Raw genomic sequence first — 25621 nt, forward strand, 5'->3', positions numbered from 1 at the left:
TCCAAGGAAAGAATTAAAATTCTGACAGTTAGAAGGATTTCTCTCCCGGACAGATGTCGTCATTGTGCCTGTTGTATTCAATTCCGACGCAATTTCCGTGTTTCATCGTCAAGCTGAAGGTCCACAGGTTACAGTAAACCTTCCCATGTCCATCGGAATCTATTACTGGAATCCCAGCAAGGAATCAAAGCACAGACAGATAGAAGCATTACTCTCCCGGACAGAAGTCGGCATGGTGCCTGTTGTATTCAATTCCGACGCAATGTCTGTGTTTCTTCGTCAGGTTGAAGGTCCACAGGTTACAGTAAACCTTCCCATGTCCATCGGAATTTATTACTGGAATCCCAACAAAGAATCAAAGCACACACAGATAGAAGCTCTACTCTCCAGGACAGAAGTCGGCATGGTGCCTGTTGTATTCAATTCCGACGCAATATCTGTGTTTCTTCGTCAAGTTGGAGATCCACAGGTTACAGTAAACCTTCCCATGTCCATCGGAGTCTATTACTGGAATCCCAGGAAAGAATTAAAATTCTGAGAGTTAGAAGGATTACTCTCCCGGACAGATGTCGTCATTGTGCCTGTTGTATTAAATTCCGACGCAATTTCTGTGTTTCATCGTAAAGTTGAAGGTCCACAGGTTACAGTAAACCTTCCCATGTCCATCGGAATCTATTACTGGAATCCCAGCAAAGAACCAAAGTACAGACAGATAGAAGCATTACTCTTCCAGTCAGAAGTCGTCATGGTGCCTGTTGTATTCAATTCCGACGCAATATCTGTGTTTCTTCGTCAAGTTGAAGGTCCACAGGTTACAGTAAAACTACCCATGTCCATCGGAGTCTATTACTGGAATCCCAGGAATTAATTAAAATTCTGACAGTTAGAAGGATTGCTCTCCCGGACAGATGTCGTCATTGTGCCTGTTGTATTCAATTCCGACGCAATTTCTGTGTTTCATCGTCAAGTTGAAGGTCCACAGGTTACAGTAAACCTTCCCATGTCCATCGGAATCTATTACTGGAATCCCAGCAAAGAATCAAAGTACAGACAGATAGAAGCATTACTCTCCCAGACAGAAGTCGGCATGGTGCCTGTTGTATTCAATTCCGACGCAATATGTGTGTTTCATCGTCAAGTTGAAGGTCCACAGGTTACAGTAAACCTTCCCATGTCCATCGGAGTCTATTACTGGAATCCAAGGAAAGAATTAAAATTCTGACAGTTAGAAGGATTTCTCTCCCGGACAGATGTCGTCATTGTGCCTGTTGTATTCAATTCCGACGCAATTTCCGTGTTTCATCGTCAAGCTGAAGGTCCACAGGTTACAGTAAACCTTCCCATGTCCATCGGAATCTATTACTGGAATCCCAGCAAAGAATCAAAGCACAGACAGATAGGAGCATTACTCTCCCGGACAGATGTCGGCATGGTGCCTGTTGTATTCAATTCCGTCGCAATTTCTGTGTTTCATCGTCATGTTGAAGGTCCACAGGTTACAGTAAACCTTCCCATGTCCATCGGAATCTATTACTGGATTCCCAGCAAAGAATCGAAGCACAGACAGATAGAAGCATTACTCTCCAGGACAGAAGTCGGCATGGTGCCTGTTGTATTCAATTCTGACGCAATACCTGTGTTTCTTCGTCAAGTTGAAGGTCCACAGGTTACAGTAAACCTTCCCATGTCCATCGGAGTCTATTACTGGAATCCCAGGAAAGAATTAAAGTTCTGACAGTTAGAAGGATTACTCTCCCGGACAGATGTCGTCATTCTGTTTGTTGTATTCAATTCCGACGCAATTTCTGTGTTTCATCGTCAAGTTGAAGGTCCACAGGTTACAGTAAACCTTCCCATGTCCATTGGAATCTATTACTGGAATCCCAGCAAAGGATCAAAGCACAGACAGATAGAAGCATTACTCTCCCGGACAGAAGTCGGCATGGTGCCTGTTGTATTCAATTCCGAAGCAATGTCTGTGTTTCTTCGTCAAGTTGAAGGTCCACAGGTTACAGTAAACCTTCCCCTGTCCATCGGAATCTATTACTGGAATCCCAGCAAAGAATCATTGCACAGACAGATAGAAGCATTACTCTCCCGGACAGAAGTCGGCATGGTGCCTGTTATATTCAATTCCGACGCAATATCTGTGTTTCTTCGTCAAGTTGAAGGTCCACAGGTTACAGCAGACCTTCCCATGTCCATCGGAGTCTATTACTGGTATCCCAGGAAAGAATTAAAATTCTGACAGTTTGAAGGATTACTCTCCCGGACAGATGTCATCATTGTGCCTGTTGTATTCAATTCCGACGCAATTTCTGTGTTTCATCGTAAAGTTGAAGGTCCACAGGTTACAGTAAACCTTCCCATGTCCATCGGAATCTATTACTGGAATCCCAGCAAAGAATCAAAGTACAGACAGATAGAAGCATTACTCTTCCAGTCAGAAGTCGTCATGGTGCCTGTTGTATTCAATTCCGACGCAATATCTGTGTTTCTTCGTCAAGTTGAAGGTCCACAGGTTACAGTAAAACTTCCCATGTCCATCGGAGTATATTACTGGAATCCCAGGAATTAATTAAAATTCTGACAGTTAGAAGGATTGCTCTCCCGGACAGATGTCGTCATTGTGCCTGTTGTATTCAATTCCGACGCAATTTCTGTGTTTCATCGTCAAGTTGAAGGTCCACAGGTTACAGTAAACCTTCCCATGTCCATCGGAATCTATTACTGGAATCCCAGCAAAGAATCAAAGTACAGACAGATAGAAGCATTACTCTCCCAGACAGAAGTCGGCATGGTGCCTGTTGTATTCAATTCCGACGCAATATGTGTGTTTCATCGTCAAGTTGAAGGTCCACAGGTTACAGTAAACCTTCCCATGTCCATCGGAGTCTATTACTGGAATTCAAGGAAAGAATTAAAATTCTGACAGTTAGAAGGATTTCTCTCCCGGACAGATGTCGTCATTGTGCCTGTTGTATTCAATTCCGACGCAATTTCCGTGTTTCATCGTCAAGCTGAAGGTCCACAGGTTACAGTAAACCTTCCCATGTCCATCGGAATCTATTACTGGAATCCCAGCAAGGAATCAAAGCACAGACAGATAGAAGCATTACTCTCCCGGACAGAAGTCGGCATGGTGCCTGTTGTATTCAATTCCGACGCAATGTCTGTGTTTCTTCGTCAAGTTGAAGGTCCACAGGTTACAGTAAACCTTCCCCTGTCCATCGGAATCTATTACTGGAATCCCAGCAAAGAATCAACGCACAGACAGATAGAAGCATTACTCTCCCTGACAGAAGTCGGCATGGTGCCTGTTATATTCAATTCCGACGCAATATCTGTGTTTCTTCGTCAAGTTGAAGGTCCACAGGTTACAGTAGACCTTCCCATGTCCATCGGAGTCTATTACTGGAATCCCAGGAAAGAATTAAAATTCTGACAGTTAGAAGGATTACTCTCCCGGACAGATGTCGTCATTGTGCCTGTTGTATTAAATTCCGACGCAATTTCTGTGTTTCATCGTCAAGTTGAAGGTCCACAGGTTACAGTAAACCTTCCCATGTCCATCGCACTCTATTACTGGAATCCCAGCAAAGAATCAAAGCACAGACAGATAGGAGCATTACTCTCCCGGACAGAAGTCGGCATGGTGCCTGTTGTATTCAATTCCGTCGCAATTTCTGTGTTTCATCGTCATGTTGAAGGTCCACAGGTTACAGTAAACCTTCCCATGTCCATCGGAATCTATTACTGGATTCCCAGCAAAGAATCGAAGCACAGACAGATAGAAGCATTACTCTCCAGGACAGAAGTCGGCATGGTGCCTGTTGTATTCAATACTGACGCAATACCTGTGTTTCTTCGTCAAGTTGAAGGTCCACAGGTTACAGTAAACCTTCCCATGTCCATCGGAGTCTATTACTGGAATCCCAGGAAAGAATTAAAGTTCTGACAGTTAGAAGGATTACTCTCCCGGACAGATGTCGTCATTCTGTTTGTTGTATTCAATTCCGACGCAATTTCTGTGTTTCATCGTCAAGTTGAAGGTCCACAGGTTACAGTAAACCTTCCCATGTCCATTGGAATCTATTACTGGAATCCCAGCAAAGAATCAAAGCACAGACAGATAGAAGCATTACTCTCCCGGACAGAAGTCGGCATGGTGCCTGTTGTATTCAATTCCGACGCAATATGTGTGTTTCATCGTCAAGTTGAAGGTCCACAGGTTACAGTAAACCTTCCCATGTCCATCGGAGTCTATTACTGGAATCCAAGGAAAGAATTAAAATTCTGACAGTTAGAAGGATTTCTCTCCCGGACAGATGTCGTCATTGTGCCTGTTGTATTCAATTCCGACGCAATTTCCGTGTTTCATCGTCAAGCTGAAGGTCCACAGGTTACAGTAAACCTTCCCATGTCCATCGGAATCTATTACTGGAATCCCAGCAAGGAATCAAAGCACAGACAGATAGAAGCATTACTCTCCCGGACAGAAGTCGGCATGGTGCCTGTTGTATTCAATTCCGACGCAATGTCTGTGTTTCTTCGTCAGGTTGAAGGTCCACAGGTTACAGTAAACCTTCCCCTGTCCATCGGAATCTATTACTGGAATCCCAGCAAAGAATCATTGCACAGACAGATAGAAGCATTACTCTCCCGGACAGAAGTCGGCATGGTGCCTGTTATATTCAATTCCGACGCAATATCTGTGTTTCTTCGTCAAGTTGAAGGTCCACAGGTTATAGTAGACCTTCCCATGTCCATCGGAGTCTATTACTGGAATCCCAGGAAAGAATTAAAATTCTGACAGTTTGAAGGATTACTCTCCCGGACAGATGTCATCATTGTGCCTGTTGTATTCAATTCCGACGCAATTTCTGTGTTTCATCGTAAAGTTGAAGGTCCACAGGTTACAGTAAACCTTCCCATGTCCATCGGAATCTATTACTGGAATCCCAGCAAAGAATCAAAGTACAGACAGATAGAAGCATTACTCTCCCAGTCAGAAGTCGTCATGGTGCCTGTTGTATTCAATTCCGACGCAATATCTGTGTTTCTTCGTCAAGTTGAAGGTCCACAGGTTACAGTAAAACTTCCCATGTCCATCGGAGTCTATTACTGGAATCCCAGGAATTAATTAAAATTCTGACAGTTAGAAGGATTGCTCTCCCGGACAGATGTCGTCATTGTGCCTGTTGTATTCAATTCCGACGCAATTTCTGTGTTTCATCGTCAAGTTGAAGGTCCACAGGTTACAGTAAACCTTCCCATGTCCATCGGAATCTATTACTGGAATTCCAGCAAAGAATCAAAGTACAGACAGATAGAAGCATTACTCTCCCAGACAGAAGTCGTCATGGTGCCTGTTGTGTTCAATTCCGATGCAATTGCTGTGTTTCATCGTCACGGTGAAGGTCCACAGGTTACAGTAAACCTTCCCATGTCCATCGGAATTTATTACTGGAATCCCAACAAAGAATCAAAGCACACACAGATAGAAGCTCTACTCTCCAGGACAGAAGTCGGCATGGTGCCTGTTGTATTCAATTCCGACGCAATATCTGTGTTTCTTCGTCAAGTTGGAGATCCACAGGTTACAGTAAACCTTCCCATGTCCATCGGAGTCTATTACTGGAATCCCAGGAAAGAATTAAATTTCTGAGAGTTAGAAGGATTACTCTCCCGGACAGATGTCGTCATTGTGCCTGTTGTATTAAATTCCGACGCAATTTCTGTGTTTCATCGTCAAGTTGAAGGTCCACAGGTTACAGTAAACCTTCCCATGTCCATCGCAATCTATTACTGGAATCCCAGCAAAGAATCAAAGCACAAACAGATAGGAGCATTACTCTCCCGGACAGAAGTCGGCATGGTGCCTGTTGTATTCAATTCCGTCGCAATTTCTGTGTTTCATCGTCACGTTGAAGGTGCACATGTTACAGTAAACCTTCCCATGTCCATCGGAATCTATTACTGGATTCCCAGCAAAGAATCAAAGCACAGACAGATAGAAGCATTACTCTCCAGGACAGAAGTCGGCATGGTGCCTGTTGTATTCAATTCTGACGCAATATCTGTGTTTCTTCGTCAAGTTGAAGGTCCACAGGTTACAGTAAACCTTCCCATGTCCATCGGAGTCTATTACTGGAATCCCAGGAAAGAATTAAAGTTCTGACAGTTAGAAGGATTACTCTCCCGGACAGATGTCGTCATTGTGTTTGTTGTATTCAATTCCGACGCAATTTCTGTGTTTCATCGTCAAGTTGAAGGTCCACAGGTTACAGTAAACCTTCCCATGTCCATTGGAATCTATTACTGGAATCCCAGCAAAGAATCAAAGCACAGACAGATAGAAGCATTACTCTCCCGGACAGAAGTCGGCATGGTGCCTGTTGTATTCAATTCCGACGCAATATGTGTGTTTCATCGTCAAGTTGAAGGTCCACAGGTTACAGTAAACCTTCCCATGTCCATCGGAGTCTATTACTGGAATCCAAGGAAAGAATTAAAATTCTGACAGTTAGAAGGATTTCTCTCCCGGACAGATGTCGTCATTGTGCCTGTTGTATTCAATTCCGACGCAATTTCCGTGTTTCATCGTCAAGCTGAAGGTCCACAGGTTACAGTAAACCTTCCCATGTCCATCGGAATCTATTACTGGAATCCCAGCAAGGAATCAAAGCACAGACAGATAGAAGCATTACTCTCCCGGACAGAAGTCGGCATGGTGCCTGTTGTATTCAATTCCGACGCAATGTCTGTGTTTCTTCGTCAAGTTGAAGGTCCACAGGTTACAGTAAACCTTCCCCTGTCCATCGGAATCTATTACTGGAATCCCAGCAAAGAATCAACGCACAGACAGATAGAAGCATTACTCTCCCGGACAGAAGTCGGCATGGTGCCTGTTATATTCAATTCCGACGCAATATCTGTGTTTCTTCGTCAAGTTGAAGGTCCACAGGTTACAGTAGACCTTCCCATGTCCATCGGAGTCTATTACTGGAATCCCAGGAAAGAATTAAAATTCTGACAGTTAGCAGGATTACTCTCCCGGACAGATGTCGTCATTGTGCCTGTTGTATTAAATTCCGACGCAATTTCTGTGTTTCATCGTCAAGTTGAAGGTCCACAGGTTACAGTAAACCTTCCCATGTCCATCGCACTCTATTACTGGAATCCCAGCAAAGAATCAAAGCACAGACAGATAGGAGCATTACTCTCCCGGACAGAAGTCGGCATGGTGCCTGTTGTATTCAATTCCGTCGCAATTTCTGTGTTTCATCGTCATGTTGAAGGTCCACAGGTTACAGTAAACCTTCCCATGTCCATCGGAATCTATTACTGGATTCCCAGCAAAGAATCGAAGCACAGACAGATAGAAGCATTACTCTCCAGGACAGAAGTCGGCATGGTGCCTGTTGTATTCAATTCTGACGCAATATCTGTGTTTCTTCGTCAAGTTGAAGGTCCACAGGTTACAGTAAACCTTCCCATGTCCATCGGAGTCTATTACTGGAATCCCAGGAAAGAATTAAAGTTCTGACAGTTAGAAGGATTACTCTCCCGGACAGATGTCGTCATTCTGTTTGTTGTATTCAATTCCGACGCAATTTCTGTGTTTCATCGTCAAGTTGAAGGTCCACAGGTTACAGTAAACCTTCCCATGTCCATTGGAATCTATTACTGGAATCCCAGCAAAGGATCAAAGCACAGACAGATAGATGCATTACTCTCCCGGACAGAAGTCGGCATGGTGCCTGTTGTATTCAATTCCGACGCAATATGTGTGTTTCATCGTCAAGTTGAAGGTCCACAGTTTACAGTAAACCTTCCCATGTCCATCGGAGTCTATTACTGGAATCCAAGGAAAGAATTAAAATTCTGACAGTTAGAAGGATTTCTCTCCCGGACAGATGTCGTCATTGTGCCTGTTGTATTCGATTCCGACGCAATTTCCGTGTTTCATCGTCAAGCTGAAGGTCCACAGGTTACAGTAAACCTTCCCATGTCCATCGGAATCTATTACTGGAATCCCAGCAAGGAATCAAAGCACAGACAGATAGAAGCATTACTCTCCCGGACAGAAGTCGGCATGGTGCCTGTTGTATTCAATTCCGACGCAATGTCTGTGTTTCTTCGTCAAGTTGAAGGTCCACAGGTTACAGTAAACCTTCCCCTGTCCATCGGAATCTATTACTGGAATCCCAGCAAAGAATCATTGCACAGACAGATAGAAGCATTACTCTCCCGGACAGAAGTCGGCATGGTGCCTGTTATATTCAATTCCGACGCAATATCTGTGTTTCTTCGTCAAGTTGAAGGTCCACAGGTTACAGTAGACCTTCCCATGTCCATCGGAGTCTATTACTGGAATCCCAGGAAAGAATTAAAATTCTGACAGTTTGAAGGATTACTCTCCCGGACAGATGTCATCATTGTGCCTGTTGTATTCAATTCCGACGCAATTTCTGTGTTTCATCGTAAAGTTGAAGGTCCACAGGTTACAGTAAACCTTCCCATGTCCATCGGAATCTATTACTGGAATCCCAGCAAAGAATCAAAGTACAGACAGATAGAAGCATTACTCTTCCAGTCAGAAGTCGTCATGGTGCCTGTTGTATTCAATTCCGACGCAATATCTGTGTTTCTTCGTCAAGTTGAAGGTCCACAGGTTACAGTAAAACTTCCCATGTCCATCGGAGTCTATTACTGGAATCCCAGGAATTAATTAAAATTCTGACAGTTAGAAGGATTGCTCTCCCGGACAGATGTCGTCATTGTGCCTGTTGTATTCAATTCCGACGCAATTTCTGTGTTTCATCGTCAAGTTGAAGGTCCACAGGTTACAGTAAACCTTCCCATGTCCATCGGAATCTATTACTGGAATCCCAGCAAAGAATCAAAGTACAGACAGATAGAAGCATTACTCTCCCAGACAGAAGTCGGCATGGTGCCTGTTGTATTCAATTCCGACGCAATATGTGTGTTTCATCGTCAAGTTGAAGGTCCACAGGTTACAGTAAACCTTCCCATGTCCATCGGAGTCTATTACTGGAATCCAAGGAAAGAATTAAAATTCTGACAGTTAGAAGGATTTCTCTCCCGGACAGATGTCGTCATTGTGCCTGTTGTATTCAATTCCGACGCAATTTCCGTGTTTCATCGTCAAGCTGAAGGTCCACAGGTTACAGTAAACCTTCCCATGTCCATCGGAATCTATTACGGGAATCCCAGCAAAGAATCAAAGCACAGACAGATAGGAGCATTACTCTCCCGGACAGAAGTCGGCATGGTGCCTGTTGTATTCAATTCCGTCGCAATTTCTGTGTTTCATCGTCATGTTGAAGGTCCACAGGTTACAGTAAACCTTCCCATGTCCATCGGAATCTATTACTGGATTCCCAGCAAAGAATCGGAGCACAGACAGATAGAAGCATTACTCTCCAGGACAGAAGTCGGCATGGTGCCTGTTGTATTCAATTCTGACGCAATACCTGTGTTTCTTCGTCAAGTTGAAGGTCCACAGGTTACAGTAAACCTTCCCATGTCCATCGGAGTCTATTACTGGAATCCCAGGAAAGAATTAAAGTTCTGACAGTTAGAAGGATTACTCTCCCGGACAGATGTCGTCATTCTGTTTGTTGTATTCAATTCCGACGCAATTTCTGTGTTTCATCGTCAAGTTGAAGGTCCACAGGTTACAGTAAACCTTCCCATGTCCATTGGAATCTATTACTGGAATCCCAGCAAAGAATCAAAGCACAGACAGATAGAAGCATTACTCTCCCGGACAGAAGTCGGCATGGTGCCTGTTGTATTCAATTCCGACGCAATATGTGTGTTTCATCGTCAAGTTGAAGGTCCACAGGTTACAGTAAACCTTCCCATGTCCTTCGGAGTCTATTACTGGAATCCAAGGAAAGAATTAAAATTCTGACAGTTAGAAGGATTTCTCTCCCGGACAGATGTCGTCATTGTGCCTGTTGTATTCAATTCCGACGCAATTTCCGTGTTTCATCGTCAAGCTGAAGGTCCACAGGTTACAGTAAACCTTCCCATGTCCATCGGAATCTATTACTGGAATCCCAGCAAGGAATCAAAGCACAGACAGATAGAAGCATTAATCTCCCGGACAGAAGTCGGCATGGTGCCTGTTGTATTCAATTCCGACGCAATGTCTGTGTTTCTTCGTCAAGTTGAAGGTCCACAGGTTACAGTAAACCTTCCCCTGTCCATCGGAATCTATTACTGGAATCCCAGCAAAGAATCATTGCACAGACAGATAGAAGCATTACTCTCCCGGACAGAAGTCGGCATGGTGCCTGTTATATTCAATTCCGACGCAATATCTGTGTTTCTTCGTCAAGTTGAAGGTCCACAGGTTACAGTAGACCTTCCCATGTCCATCGGAGTCTATTACTGGAATCCCAGGAAGGAATTAAAATTCTGACAGTTTGAAGGATTACTCTCCCGGACATATGTCATCATTGTGCCTGTTGTATTCAATTCCGACGCAATTTCTGTGTTTCATCGTAAAGTTGAAGGTCCACAGGTTACAGTAAACCTTCCCATGTCCATCGGAATCTATTACTGGAATCCCAGCAAAGAATCAAAGTACAGACAGATAGAAGCATTACTCTTCCAGTCAGAAGTCGTCATGGTGCCTGTTGTATTCAATTCCGACGCAATATCTGTGTTTCTTCGTCAAGTTGAAGGTCCACAGGTTACAGTAAAACTTCCCATGTCCATCGGAGTCTATTACTGGAATCCCAGGAATTAATTAAAATTCTGACAGTTAGAAGGATTGCCCTCCCGGACAGATGTCGTCATTGTGCCTGTTGTATTCAATTCCGACGCAATTTCTGTGTTTCATCGTCAAGTTGAAGGTCCACAGGTTACAGTAAACCTTCCCATGTCCATCGGAATCTATTACTGGAATCCCAGCAAAGAATCAAAGTACAGACAGATAGAAGCATTACTCTCCCAGACAGAAGTCGGCATGGTGCCTGTTGTATTCAATTCCGACGCAATATGTGTGTTTCATCGTCAACTTGAAGGTCCACAGGTTACAGTAAACCTTCCCATGTCCATCGGAGTCTATTACTGGAATCCAAGGAAAGAATTAAAATTCTGACAGTTAGAAGGATTACTCTCCCGGACAGATGTCGTCATTGTGCCTGTTGTATTAAATTCCGACGCAATTTCTGTGTTTCATCGTCAAGTTGAAGGTCCACAGGTTACAGTAAACCTTCCCATGTCCATCGCACTCTATTACTGGAATCCCAGCAAAGAATCAAAGCACAGACAGATAGGAGCATTACTCTCCCGGACAGAAGTCGGCATGGTGCCTGTTGTATTCAATTCCGTCGCAATTTCTGTGTTTCATCGTCATGTTGAAGGTCCACAGGTTACAGTAAACCTTCCCATGTCCATCGGAATCTATTACTGGATTCCCAGCAAGGAATCGAAGCACAGACAGATAGAAGCATTACTCTCCAGGACAGAAGTCGGCATGGTGCCTGTTGTATTCAATTCTGACGCAATACCTGTGTTTCTTCGTCAAGTTGAAGGTCCACAGGTTACAGTAAACCTTCCCATGTCCATCGGAGTCTATTACTGGAATCCCAGGAAAGAATTAAAGTTCTGACAGTTAGAAGGATTACTCTCCCGGACAGATGTCGTCATTCTGTTTGTTGTATTCAATTCCGACGCAATTTCTGTGTTTCATCGTCAAGTTGAAGGTCCACAGGTTACAGTAAACCTTCCCATGTCCATTGGAATCTATTACTGGAATCCCAGCAAAGAATCAAAGCACAGACAGATAGAAGCATTACTCTCCCGGACAGAAGTCGGCATGGTGCCTGTTGTATTCAATTCCGACGCAATATGTGTGTTTCATCGTCAGGTTGAAGGTCCACAGGTTACAGTAAACCTTCCCATGTCCATCGGAGTCTATTACTGGAATCCAAGGAAAGAATTAAAATTCTGACAGTTAGAAGGATTTCTCTCCCGGACAGATGTCGTCATTGTGCCTGTTGTATTCAATTCCGACGCAATTTCCGTGTTTCATCGTCAAGCTGAAGGTCCACAGGTTACAGTAAACCTTCCCATGTCCATCGGAATCTATTACTGGAATCCCAGCAAGGAATCAAAGCACAGACAGATAGAAGCATTACTCTCCCGGACAGAAGTCGGCATGGTGCCTGTTGTATTCAATTCCGACGCAATGTCTGTGTTTCTTCGTCAGGTTGAAGGTCCACAGGTTACAGTAAACCTTCCCCTGTCCATCGGAATCTATTACTGGAATCCCAGCAAAGAATCATTGCACAGACAGATAGAAGCATTACTCTCCCGGACAGAAGTCGGCATGGTGCCTGTTATATTCAATTCCGACGCAATATCTGTGTTTCTTCGTCAAGTTGAAGGTCCACGGGTTATAGTAGACCTTCCCATGTCCATCGGAGTCTATTACTGGAATCCCAGGAAAGAATTAAAATTCTGACAGTTTGAAGGATTACTCTCCCGGACAGATGTCATCATTGTGCCTGTTGTATTCAATTCCGACGCAATTTCTGTGTTTCATCGTAAAGTTGAAGGTCCACAGGTTACAGTAAACCTTCCCATGTCCATCGGAATCTATTACTGGAATCCCAGCAAAGAATCAAAGTACAGACAGATAGAAGCATTACTCTCCCAGTCAGAAGTCGTCATGGTGCCTGTTGTATTCAATTCCGACGCAATATCTGTGTTTCTTCGTCAAGTTGAAGGTCCACAGGTTACAGTAAAACTTCCCATGTCCATCGGAGTCTATTACTGGAATCCCAGGAATTAATTAAAATTCTGACAGTTAGAAGGATTGCTCTCCCGGACAGATGTCGTCATTGTGCCTGTTGTATTCAATTCCGACGCAATTTCTGTGTTTCATCGTCAAGTTGAAGGTCCACAGGTTACAGTAAACCTTCCCATGTCCATCGGAATCTATTACTGGAATCCCAGCAAAGAATCAAAGTACAGACAGATAGAAGCATTACTCTCCCAGACAGAAGTCGTCATGGTGCCTGTTGTGTTCAATTCCGATGCAATTGCTGTGTTTCATCGTCACGGTGAAGGTCCACAGGTTACAGTAAACCTTCCCATGTCCATCGGAATTTATTACTGGAATCCCAACAAAGAATCAAAGCACACACAGATAGAAGCTCTACTCTTCAGGACAGAAGTCGGCATGGTGCCTGTTGTATTCAATTCCGACGCAATATCTGTGTTTCTTCGTCAAGTTGGAGATCCACAGGTTACAGTAAACCTTCCCATGTCCATCGGAGTCTATTACTGGAATCCCAGGAAAGAATTAAAATTCTGAGAGTTAGAAGGATTACTCTCCCGGACAGATGTCGTCATTGTGCCTGTTGTATTAAATTCCGACGCAATTTCTGTGTTTCATCGTCAAGTTGAAGGTCCACAGGTTACAGTAAACCTTCCCATGTCCATCGCAATCTATTACTGGAATCCCAGCAAAGAATCAAATCACAAACAGATAGGAGCATTACTCTCCCGGACAGAAGTCGGCATGGTGCCTGTTGTATTCAATTCCGTCGCAATTTCTGTGTTTCATCGTCACGTTGAAGGTGCACATGTTACAGTAAACCTTCCCATGTCCATCGGAATCTATTACTGGATTCCCAGCAAAGAATCAAAGCACAGACAGATAGAAGCATTACTCTCCAGGACAGAAGTCGGCATGGTGCCTGTTGTATTCAATTCTGACGCAATATCTGTGTTTCTTCGTCAAGTTGAAGGTCCACAGGTTACAGTAAACCTTCCCATGTCCATCGGAGTCTATTACTGGAATCACAGGAAAGAATTAAAGTTCTGACAGTTAGAAGGATTACTCTCCCGGACAGATGTCGTCATTGTGTTTGTTGTATTCAATTCCGACGCAATTTCTGTGTTTCATCGTCAAGTTGAAGGTCCACAGGTTACAGTAAACCTTCCCATGTCCATTGGAATCTATTACTGGAATCCCAGCAAAGAATCAAAGCACAGACAGATAGAAGCATTACTCTCCCGGACAGAAGTCGGCATGGTGCCTGTTGTATTCAATTCCGACGCAATATGTGTGTTTCATCGTCAAGTTGAAGGTCCACAGGTTACAGTAAACCTTCCCATGTCCATCGGAGTCTATTACTGGAATCCAAGGAAAGAATTAAAATTCTGACAGTTAGAAGGATTTCTCTCCCGGACAGATGTCGTCATTGTGCCTGTTGTATTCAATTCCGACGCAATTTCCGTGTTTCATCGTCAAGCTGAAGGTCCACAGGTTACAGTAAACCTTCCCATGTAATCGGAATCTATTACTGGAATCCCAGCAAGGAATCAAAGCACAGACAGATAGAAGCATTACTCTCCCGGACAGAAGTCGGCATGGTGCCTGTTGTATTCAATTCCGACGCAATGTCTGTGTTTCTTCGTCAAGTTGAAGGTCCACAGGTTACAGTAAACCTTCCCCTGTCCATGGGAATCTATTACTGGATTCCCAGCAAAGAATCAACGCACAGACAGATAGAAGCATTACTCTCCCGGACAGAGGTCGGCATGGTGCCTGTTATATTCAATTCCGACGCAATATCTGTGTTTCTTCGTCAAGTTGAAGGTCCACAGGTTACAGTAGACCTTCCCATGTCCATCGGAGTCTATTACTGGAATCCCAGGAAAGAATTAAAATTCTGACAGTTTGAAGGATTACTCTCCCGGACAGATGTCGTCATTGTGCCTGTTGTATTCAATTCCGGCGCAATTTCTGTGTTTCATCGTCAAGGTGAAGGTCCACAGGTTACAGTAAACCTTCCCATGTCCATCGGAAGCTATTACTGGAATCCCAGCATAGAATCAAAGCACAGACAGATAGAAGCATTACTCTCCAGGACAGAAGTCGGCATGCTGCCTGTTGAATTCAATTCCGACGCATTATCTGTGTTTCTTCGTCAAGTTGAAGGTCCACAGGTTACAGTAAACCTTCCAATGTCCATCGGAGTCTATTACTGGAATCCCAGGAATGAAATAAAATACTGACAGTTAGAAGGATTACTCTCCCGGACAGATGTCGTCATTGTGCCTGTTGTATTCAATTCCGACGCAATTTCTGTGTTTCATCGTCAAGTTGAAGGTCCACAGATTACAGTAAACCTTCCCATGTCCATCGGAATCTATTACTGGAATCGCAGTTAAGAATAAAAGCACAGACAGATAGAAGCATTACTCTCCCGGACAGAAGTCGGCATGGTGCCTGTTGTATTCAATTCCGATGCAATTTCTGTGTTTCATCATCAAGTTCAAGGTCCACAGGTTGCAGTAAACCTTCCCATGTCCATCGGTATCTATTACTGGAATCCCAGCAAAGAATCAAAGCACAGACAGATAGAAGCATTACTCTCCCGGACAGAAGTCGGCATGGTGCCTGTTGTATTCAATTCCGATGCAATTTCTGTGTTTCATCATCAAGTTAAAGGTCCACAGGTTACAGTAAACCTTCCCATGTCCATTGGAGTCTATTACTGGCTTCCCAGGAATGAATTAAAATTCTTACAGTTAGAAGGATTACTCTCCCGGACAGATGTCATCATTGTGCCTGTTGTATTCAATTCCGACGCAATTTCTGTGTTTCATCGTCAAGTTGAAGGTCCACAGGTTACAGTAAACCTTCCCATGTCCATCGGAATCTATTACTGGAATCCCAGCAAAGAATCAAAGTACAGACAGATAGAAGCATTACTCTCCCAGACAGAAGTCGTCATGGTGTCTGTTGTATTCAATTCCGACGCAATATCTGTGTTTCTTCGTCAAGTTGAAGGTCCACAGGTTACAGTAAACCTTCCCTTGTCCATCGGAGTCTATTACTGGAATCCCAGGAAAAAATTAAAATTCTGACAGTTAGAAGGATTACTCTCCAGGACAGAAGTCGACATTGTGCATGTTGTTTTCAATTCCAAAGCAATTTCTGTGTTTCATCGTCAAGTTGAAGGTCAACAGGTTACAGTAAACCTTCCCATGTCCATCGGAATCTGTTACTGGAATCGCAGCAAAGAATCAAAGCACAGACGGATAGAAGCATTACTCTCCCGGACAGAAGTCGGCATGGTGCCTGTTGTATTCAATTCCGATGCAATTTCTGTGTTTCATCGTCAAGTTGAAGGTCCACAGGTTACAGTAAACCTTCCCATGTCCATCGGAATCTATTACTTGAATCCCAGCAAAGAATCAAAGCACAGACAGATAGAAGCATTTCTCTCCCGGACAGAAGTCGGCATGGTGCCTGTTGTATTCAATTCCGACGCAATATCTGTGTTTCTTCGTCAAGGTAAAGGACCACAGGTTACAGTAAACCTTCCCATGTCCATCGGAATCTATTACTGGAATCCCAGCAAAGAATCAAAGCACAGACAGATAGAAGCATTACTCTCCAGGACAGAAGTCGGCATGGTGCCTGTTGTATTCAATTCTGACGCAATATCTGTGTTTCTTCGTCAAGTTGAAGGTCCACAGGTTACAGTAAACCTTCACATGTCCATCGGAGTCTATTACTGGAATCCCAGGAAAGAATTAAAGTTCTGACAGTTAGAAGGATTACTCTCCCGGACAGATGTCGTCATTGTGTTTGTTGTATTCAATTCCGACGCAATTTCTGTGTTTCATCGTCAAGTTGAAGGTCCACAGGTTACAGTAAACCTTCCCATGTCCATTGGAATCTATTACTGGAATCCCAGCAAAGAATCAAAGCACAGACAGATAGCAGCATTACTCTCCCGGACAGAAGTCGGCATGGTGCCTGTTGTATTCAATTCCGACGCAATATCTGTGTTTCTTCGTCAAGTTGAAGGTCCACAGGTTACAGTAAACCTTCCCATGTCCATCGGAGTCTATTACTGGAATCCAAGGAAAGAAATAAAATTCTGACAGTTAGAAGGATTTCTCTCCCGGACAGATGTCGTCATTGTGCCTGTTGTATTCAATTCCGACGCAATTTCTGTGTTTCATCGTCAAGCTGAAGGTCCACAGGTTACAGTAAACCTTCCCATGTCCATCGGAATCTATTACTGGAATCCCAGCAAGGAATCAAAGCACAGACAGATAGAAGCATTACTCTCCCGGACAGAAGTCGGCCTGGTGCCTGTTGTATTCAATTCCGACGCAATGTCTGTGTTTCTTCGTCAAGTTGAAGGTCCACAGGTTACAGTAAATCTTCCCCTGTCCATCGGGATCTATTACTGGAATCCCAGCAAAGAATCAACGCACAGACAGATAGAACCATTACTCTCCCGGACAAGAAGTCGGCATGGTGCCTGTTGTATTCAATTCCGACGCAATATCTGTGTTTCTTCGTCAAGTTGAAGGTCCACAGGTTACAGTAGACCTTCCCATGTCCATCGGAGTCTATTACTGGAATCCCAGGAAAGAATTAAAATTCTGACAGTTAGAAGGATTACTCTCCAGGACAGAAGTCGGCATGGTGCCTGTTGTATTCAATTCCGACGCAATATCTGTGTTTCTTCGTCAAGTTGAAGGTCCACAGGTTACAGTAAACCTTCCAATGTCCATCGGAGTCTATTACTGGAATCCCAGGAATGAAATAAAATACTGACAGTTAGAAGAATTACTCTCCCGGACAGATGTCGTCATTGTGCCTGTTGTATTCAATTCCGACACAATTTCTGTGTTTCATCGTCAAGTTGAAGGTTCACAGGTTACAGTAAACCTTCCCATGTCCATCGGAATCTATTACTGGAATCGCAGTTAAGAATAAAAGCACAGACAGATAGAAGCATTACTCTCCCGGACAGATTCGGCATGGTGCCTGTTGTATTCAATTCCGATGCAATTTCTGTGTTTCATCATCAAGTTCAAGGTCCACAGGTTGCAGTAAACCTTCCCATGTCCATCGGAATCTATTACTGGAATCCCAGCAAAGAATCAAAGCACAGACAGATAGAAGCATTACTCTCCCGGACAGAAGTCGGCATGGTGCCGGTTGTATTCAATTCCGATGCAATTTCGGTGTTTCATCATCAAGTTAAAGGTCCACAGGGTACAGTAAACCTTCCCATGTCCATCGGAGTCTATTACTGGCTTCCCAGGAATGAATTAAAATTCTGACAGTTAGAAGGATTTCTCTCCCGGACAGATGTCGTCATTGTGCCTGTTGTATTCAATTCCGACGCAATTTCTGTGTTTCATCGTCAAGCTGAAAGTCCACAGGATACAGTAAACCTTCTCATGTCCATCGGAATCTATTACTGGAATCCCAGCAAGGAATCAAATCACAGACAGATAGAAGCATTACTCTCCCGGACAGAAGTCGGCATGGTGCCTGTTCTATTCAATTCCGACGCAATGTCTGTGTTTCTTCGTCAAGTTGAAGGACCACAGGTTACAGTAAACCTTCCCCTGTCCATCGGAATCAGTTACTGGAATCCCAGCAAAGAATCAACGCACAGACAGATAGAAGCATTACTCTCCCGGACAGAAGTCGGCATGGTGCCTGTTGTATTCAATTCCGACGCAATATCTGTGTTTCTTCGTCAAGTTGCAGTTCCACAGGTTACAGTAGACCTTCCCATGTCCATCGGAGACTATTACTGGAATCCCAGGAAAGAATTAAAATTCTGACAGTTTGAAGGATTACTCTCCCGGACAGATGTCGTCATTGTGCCTGTTGTATTCAATTCCGGCGCAATTTCTGTGTTTCATCGTCAATGTGAAGGTCCACAGGTTACAGTAAACCTTCCCATGTCCATCGGAAGCTATGAAAGGAATCCCAGCATAGAATCAGAGCACAGACAGATAGAAGCATTACTCTCCAGGACAGAAGTCGGCATGGTGCCTGTTGTATTCAATTCCGACGCAATATCTGTGTTTCTTCGTCAAGTTGAAGGTCCACAGGTTACAGTAAACCTTCCAATGTCCATCGGAGTATATTACTGGAATCCCAGGAATGAAATAAAATACTGACAGTTAGAAGGATTACTCTCCCGGACAGATGTCGTCATTGTGCATGTTGTATTCAATTCCGACGCAATTTCTGTGTTTCATCGTCAAGTTGAAGGTCCACAGGTTACAGTAAACCTTCCCATGTCCATCGGAATCTATTACTGGAATCGCAGCAAAGAATAAAAGCACAGACTGATAGAAGCATTACTCTCCCGGACAGAAGTCGGCATGGTGCCTGTTGTATTCAATTGCGATGCAATTTCTGTGTTTCATCATCAAGTTCAAGGTCCACAGGTTGCAGTAAACCTTCCCATGTCCATCGGAATCTATTACTGGAATCCCAGCAAAGAATAAAAGCACAGACAGATAGAAGCATTACTCTCCCGGACACAAGTCGGCATGTTGCCTGTTGTATTCAATTCCGACGCAATATCTGTGTTTCCTCGTCAAGTTGAAACTCCACAGGTTACAGTAAACCTTCCCATGTCCATCGGAGTCTATTACTGGAATCCCAGGAAAGATTTAAATTTCTGACAGTTAGAAGGATTACTCTCCCGGACAGATGTCGTCATTGTGCCTGTTGTATTCAATTCCGACGCAATTTCTGTGTTTCATCGTCAAGTTGAAGGTCCACAGGTTACAGTAAACCTTGCCATGTTCATCGGAATCTATTACTGGAATCCCAGCAAAGAATCAAAGCACAGACAAATAGAAGCATTACTCTCCAGGACAGAAGTCGGCATGGTGCCTGTTGTATTCAATTCCGACGCAATATCTGTGTTTCTTCGTCAAGTTGAAGGTCCACAGGTTACAGTAAACCTTCCCATGTCCATCGGAGTCTATTACTGGAATCCCAGGAAAGAATTAAAGTTCTGACAGTTAGAACGATTACTCTCCCGGACAGATGTCGTCATTGTGCCTGTTGTATTCAATTCCGACGCAATTTCTGTGTTTCATCGTCACGTTGAAGGTCCACAGGTTACAGTAAACCTTCCCATGTCCATCGGAATCTATTACTGGAATCCCAGCAAAGAATCAAAGCACAAACGGATAGAAGCATTACTCTCCAGGACAGAAGTATGCATGGTGCCTGTTGTGTTCAATTCCGACGCAATATCTGTGTTTCTTCGTCAAGTTGAAGGTCCACAGGTTACAGTAAACCTTCCAATGTCCATCGGAGTCTATTACTGGAATCCCAGGAGTGAAATAAATAACTGACAGTTAGAAGGATTACTCTCCCGGACAGATGACGTCATTGTGCCTGTTGTATTCAATTCCGACGCAATTTCTGTGTTTCATCGTCAAGTTGAAGGTCCACAGGTTACAGGAAACATTCCCATGTCCATCGGAATCTATTACTGGAATCCCAGCAAAGAATCAAAGCACAGACAGATAGAAGCATTACTCACCCGGACAGAAGTCGGCATGGTGCCTGTTGTATTCAATTCCGACGCAATATCTGTGTTTCCTCGTCAAGTTGAAGGTCCACAGGTTACAGTAAAAGTTCCCATGTCCATCGGAGTCTATTACTAGAATCCCAGGAAAGAATTAAAATTCTGACAGTTACAAGGATTACTCTCCCGGACAGATGTCGTCATTGTGCCTGTTGTATTCAATTCCGACGCAATTTCTGGGTTTCATCGTCAGGTTGAAGGTCCACAGGTTACAGTAAACCTTCCCATGTCCATCGGAATCTATTACTGGAATCGCAGCAAAGAATCAAAGCACAGACAGATAGAAGCGTTACTCTCCCGGACAGAAGTCGGAATGGTGCCAGTTGTATTCAATTCCGATGCAATTTCTGTGTTTCATCGTCAAGTTGAAGGTCCACAGGTTACAGTAAACCTTCCCATGTCCATCGGAATCTGTTACTAGAATCCCAACAAAGAATCAAAGCACAGACAGATAGAAGCATTACTCTCCCGGACAGAGGTCGGCATGGTGCCTGTTGTATTCAATTCCGACGCAATATCTGTGTTTCTTCGTCAAGTTGGAGGTCCACAGGTTACAGTAAACCTTCCCATGTCCATCGGAGTCTATTACTGGAATCCCAGGAAAGAATTGAAATTCTGACAGTTAGAAGGATTACTCTCAAGGACAGATGTCGTCATTGTGCCTGTTGTATTAAATTCCGACGCAATTTCTGTGTTTCATCGTCAAGTTGAAGGTCCACTGGTTACAGTAAACCTTCCCATGTCCATCGCATTCTATTACTGGAATCCCAGCAAAGAATCAAAGCACAGACAGATAGGAGCATTACTCTCCCGGACAGAAGTCGGCATGGTGCCTGTTGTATTCTATTCCGTCGCAATTTCTGTGTTTCATCGTCAAGTTGAAGGTCCACAGGTTACAGTAAACCTCCCCATGTCCATCGGAATCTATTACTGGAATCCCAGCAAAGAATCAAAGCACAGACAGATAGAAGCATTACTCTCCAGGACAGAAGTCGGCATGGTGAATGTTGTATTCAATTCTGACGCAATATCTGTGTTTCTTCGTCAAGTTGAAGGTCCACAGGTTACAGTAAACCTTCCCATGTCCATCGGAGTCTATTACTGGAATCCCAGGAAAGAATTAAAGTTCTGACAGTCAGAAGGATTACTCTACCGGACAGATGTCGTCATTGTGCCTGTTGTATTCACTTCCGACGCAATTTCTGTGTTTCATCGTCAAGTTGAAGGTCCACAGGTTACAGGAAACATTCCCATGTCCATCGGAATCTATTACTGGAATCCCAGCAAAGAATCAAAGCACAGACAGATAGAAGCATTACTCTCCCGGACAGAAGTCGGCATGGTGCCTGTTGTATTCAATTCCGACGCAATATCTGTGTTTCTTCGTCAAGTTGGAGGTCCAAAGGTTACAGTGAACCTTCCCATGTCCATCGGAGTCTATTACTGGAATCCCAGGAAAGAATTAAAATTCTGACAGTTAGAAGGATTAATCTCCCGGACAGATGTCGTCATTGTGCCTGTTGTATTCAATTCCGACGCAATTTCTGTGTTTCATCGTCAAGTTGAAGGTCCACAGGTTACAGTAAACCTTCCCATGTCCATCGGAATCTATTACTGGAATCGCAGCAAAGAATCAAAGCACAGACAGATAGAAGCGTTACTCTCCCGGACAGAAGTCGGAATGGTGCCTGTTGTATTCAATTCCGATGCAATTTCTGTGTTTCATCGTCAAGTTGAAGGTCCACAGGTTGCAGTAAACCTTCCCATGTCCATCGGAATCAATTACTGGAATCCCAGCAAAGAATCAAAGCACAGACAGATAGAAGAATTACTCTCCCGGACGGAAGTCGGCATGGTGCCTGTTGTATTCAATTCCGACGCAATATCTGTGTTTCTTCGTCAAGTTGAAGGTCCACAGGTTACAGTAAACCCTCACATGTCCATCGGAATCTATTACTGGAATCCCAGGAAAGAATTAAAATTCTGACAGTTAGAAGGATTACTCTACCGGACAGATGTCGTCATTGTGCCTGTTGTACTCAATTCCGACGCAATTTCTGTGTTTCATCGTCAAGTTGAAGGTCCACACGATACAGTAAACGTTCCCATGTCCATCGGAATCTATTACTGGAATCGCAGCAAAGAATCAAAGCACAGACAGATAGAAGCATTCTTCTCCCGGACAGAAGTCGGCATGGTGCCTGTTGTATTCAATACAGGGATCAATTTCTGTGTTTCATCGTCACGTTGAAGGTCCACAGGTTACAGTAAACCTTCCCATGTCCATCGGAATCTATTACTGGAATCCCAACAAAGAATCAAAGCACAGACAGATAGAAGCATTACTCTCCAGGACAGAAGTCGGCATGGTGCCTGTTGTATTCAATTCCGACGCAATATCTGTGTTTCTTCGTCAAGTTGGAGGTCCACAGGTTACAGTAAACCTTCCCATGTCCATCGGAGTCTATTACGGGAATCCCAGGAAACAATTTAAATTCTGACAGTTAGAAGGATTACTCTCCCGGACAGATGTCGTCTTTGTGCCTGTTGTATTAAATTCCGACGCAATTTCTGTGTTTCATCGTCAAGTTGAAGGTCCACAGGTTACAGTAAACCTTCCCATGTCCATCGCAATCTATTACTGGAATCCCAGCAAAGAATCAAAGCACAGACAGATAGGAGCATTACTCTCCCGGACAGAAGTCGGCATGGTGCCTGTTGTATTCTATTCCGTCGCAATTTCTGTGTTTCATCGTCAAGTTGAAGGTCCACAGGTTACAGTAAACCTCCCCATGTCCATCGGAATCTATTACTGGAATCCCAGCAAAGAATCAGAGCACAGACAGATAGAGGCATTACTCTCCAGGACAGAAGTCGGCATGGTGAATGTTGTATTCAATTCTGACGCAATATCTGTGTTTCTTCGTCAAGTTGAAGGTCCACAGGTTACAGTAAACCTTCCCATGTCCATCGGAGTCTATTACTGGAATCCCAGGAAAGAATTAAAGTTCTGACAGTTAGAAGGATTACTCTCCCGGACAGATGTCGTCATTGTGCCTGTTGTATTCAATTCCGACGCAATTTCTGTGTTTCATCGTCAAGTTGAAGGTCCACAGGTTACAGTAAACCTTCCCATGTCCATCGGAATCTATTACTGGAATCCCAGCAAAGAATCAAAGCACAGACAGATAGAAGCATTACTCTCCCGGACAGAAGTCGGCATGGTGCCTGTTTTATTCAATTCCTACTCAATATTTGTGTTTCTTCGTAAAGTTGAAGGTCCACAGGTTACAGTAAACCTGCCCATGTCCATCGGAGTCTATTACTGGAACCCCTATAAAGAACTAAATTCTGACAGTTAGAAGGATTACTCTCCCGGACAGATGTCGTCATTGTGCCTGTTGTTTTCAATTCCGACGCAATTTCTGTGTTTCATCGTCACGTTGAAGGTCCACAGGTTACAGTAAACCTTCCCATGTCCATCGGAATCTATTACTGGAATCCCAGCAAAGAATCAAAGCACAGACAGATAGTAGCATTACTCTCCCGGACAGAAGTCGGCATGGTGCCTGTTGTATTCAATTCCGACGCAATATCTGTGTTTCTTCGTCAAGTTCAAGGTCGCCAGGTTAGAGTAAACCTTCCCATGTCCATCGGAGTCTATTACTGGAATTCCAGGAAGGAATTAAAATTCTGACAGTTAGAAGGATTACTCTCCCCTTGGACAGATGTTGTCATTGTGCCTGTTGTATTCAATTCCGACGCAATTTCTGTGTTTCATCTTCAAGTTGAAGGTCCACAGGTTACAGTAAACCTTCCCATGTCCGACGGAATCTATTACTGGAATCCCAGCAAAGATTCAAAGCACAGACAGTCAGAAGCATTACTCTCCCGGACAGAAGTCGGCATGGTGCCTGTTGTATTCTATTCCGACGCAATATCTGTGTTTCTTCGTCAAGTTGAAGGTCCACAGGTTACAGGAAACCTTCCCATGTCCATCGGAGTCTATTACTGGAATCCCAGGAAAGAAATAAAATTCTGACAGTTAGAAGGATTACTCTCCCGGACAGATGTCGTCATTGTGCCTGTTGTATTCAATTCCGACGCAATTTCTGTGTTTCATCGTCAAGTTGAAGGTCCACAGGTTACAGGAAACTTTCCCATGTCCATCGCAATCTATTACTGGAATCCCAGCAAAGAATCAAAGTACAGACAGATAGAAGCATTACTCTCCCGGACAGATGTCGGCTTGGTGCCTGTTGTATTCAATGCCGACGCAATATCTGTGTTTCTTCGTCAAGTTGAAGGTCCACATGTTACAGCAAACCTTCCCATGTCCATCGGAGTCTATTACTGGAATCCGAGGAAAGAATTAAAATTCTGACAGTTAGAAGGATTACTCTCAGGGACAGATGTCGTCGTTGTGCCTGTTGTATTCAATTCCGACGCAATTTCTGTGTTTCATCGTCAAGTTGAAGGTCCACAGGTTACAGGAAACCTTCCCATGTCCATCGGAATCTATTACTGGAATCCCAGCGAAGAATCAAAGTACAGACAGATAGAAGCATTACCCTCCCGGACAAATGTCGGCATGGTGCCTGTTGTATTCAATTCCGACGCAATATCTGTGTTTCTTCGTCAAGTTGAAGGTCCACAGGTTACAGTAAACCTTCCCATGTCCATCGGAATCTATTACTGGAATCCGAGCAAAGAATCAAAGCCCAGACAGATAGAAGCATTACTCTCCAGGACAAAAGTCAGCATGGTGCCTGTTGTATTCAATTCCGACGCAATTTCTGTGTTTCTTCGTCACGTTGAAGGTCCACAGGTTACAGTAAACCTTCCCATGTCCATCGGAGTCTATTACTGGAATCCCAGAAAGAATTAAAATTCTGACAGTTGGAAGGATTACTCTCCCGGACAGATGTCGTCATTGTGCCTGTTGTATTCAATTCCGACGCAAGTTGTGTGTTTCATCGTCAAGTTGAAGGTCCACAGGTTACAGTTAACCTTCCCATGTCCATCGCAATCTATTACTGGAATCCCAGCAAAGAAACTAAGCACAGACAGATAGAAGCATTACTCTCCCGGACAGAAGTCGGCATGGTGCCTGTTGTATTCAATTCCGAAGCAATTTCTGTGTTTCATCGTCAAGTTGAAGGTCCACAGGTTACAGTAAACCT

The sequence above is a fragment of the Schistocerca americana genome, chromosome 4 (assembly GCF_021461395.2).
Source record: "Schistocerca americana isolate TAMUIC-IGC-003095 chromosome 4, iqSchAmer2.1, whole genome shotgun sequence".
Lineage (NCBI taxonomy): Eukaryota > Metazoa > Arthropoda > Insecta > Orthoptera > Acrididae > Schistocerca > Schistocerca americana.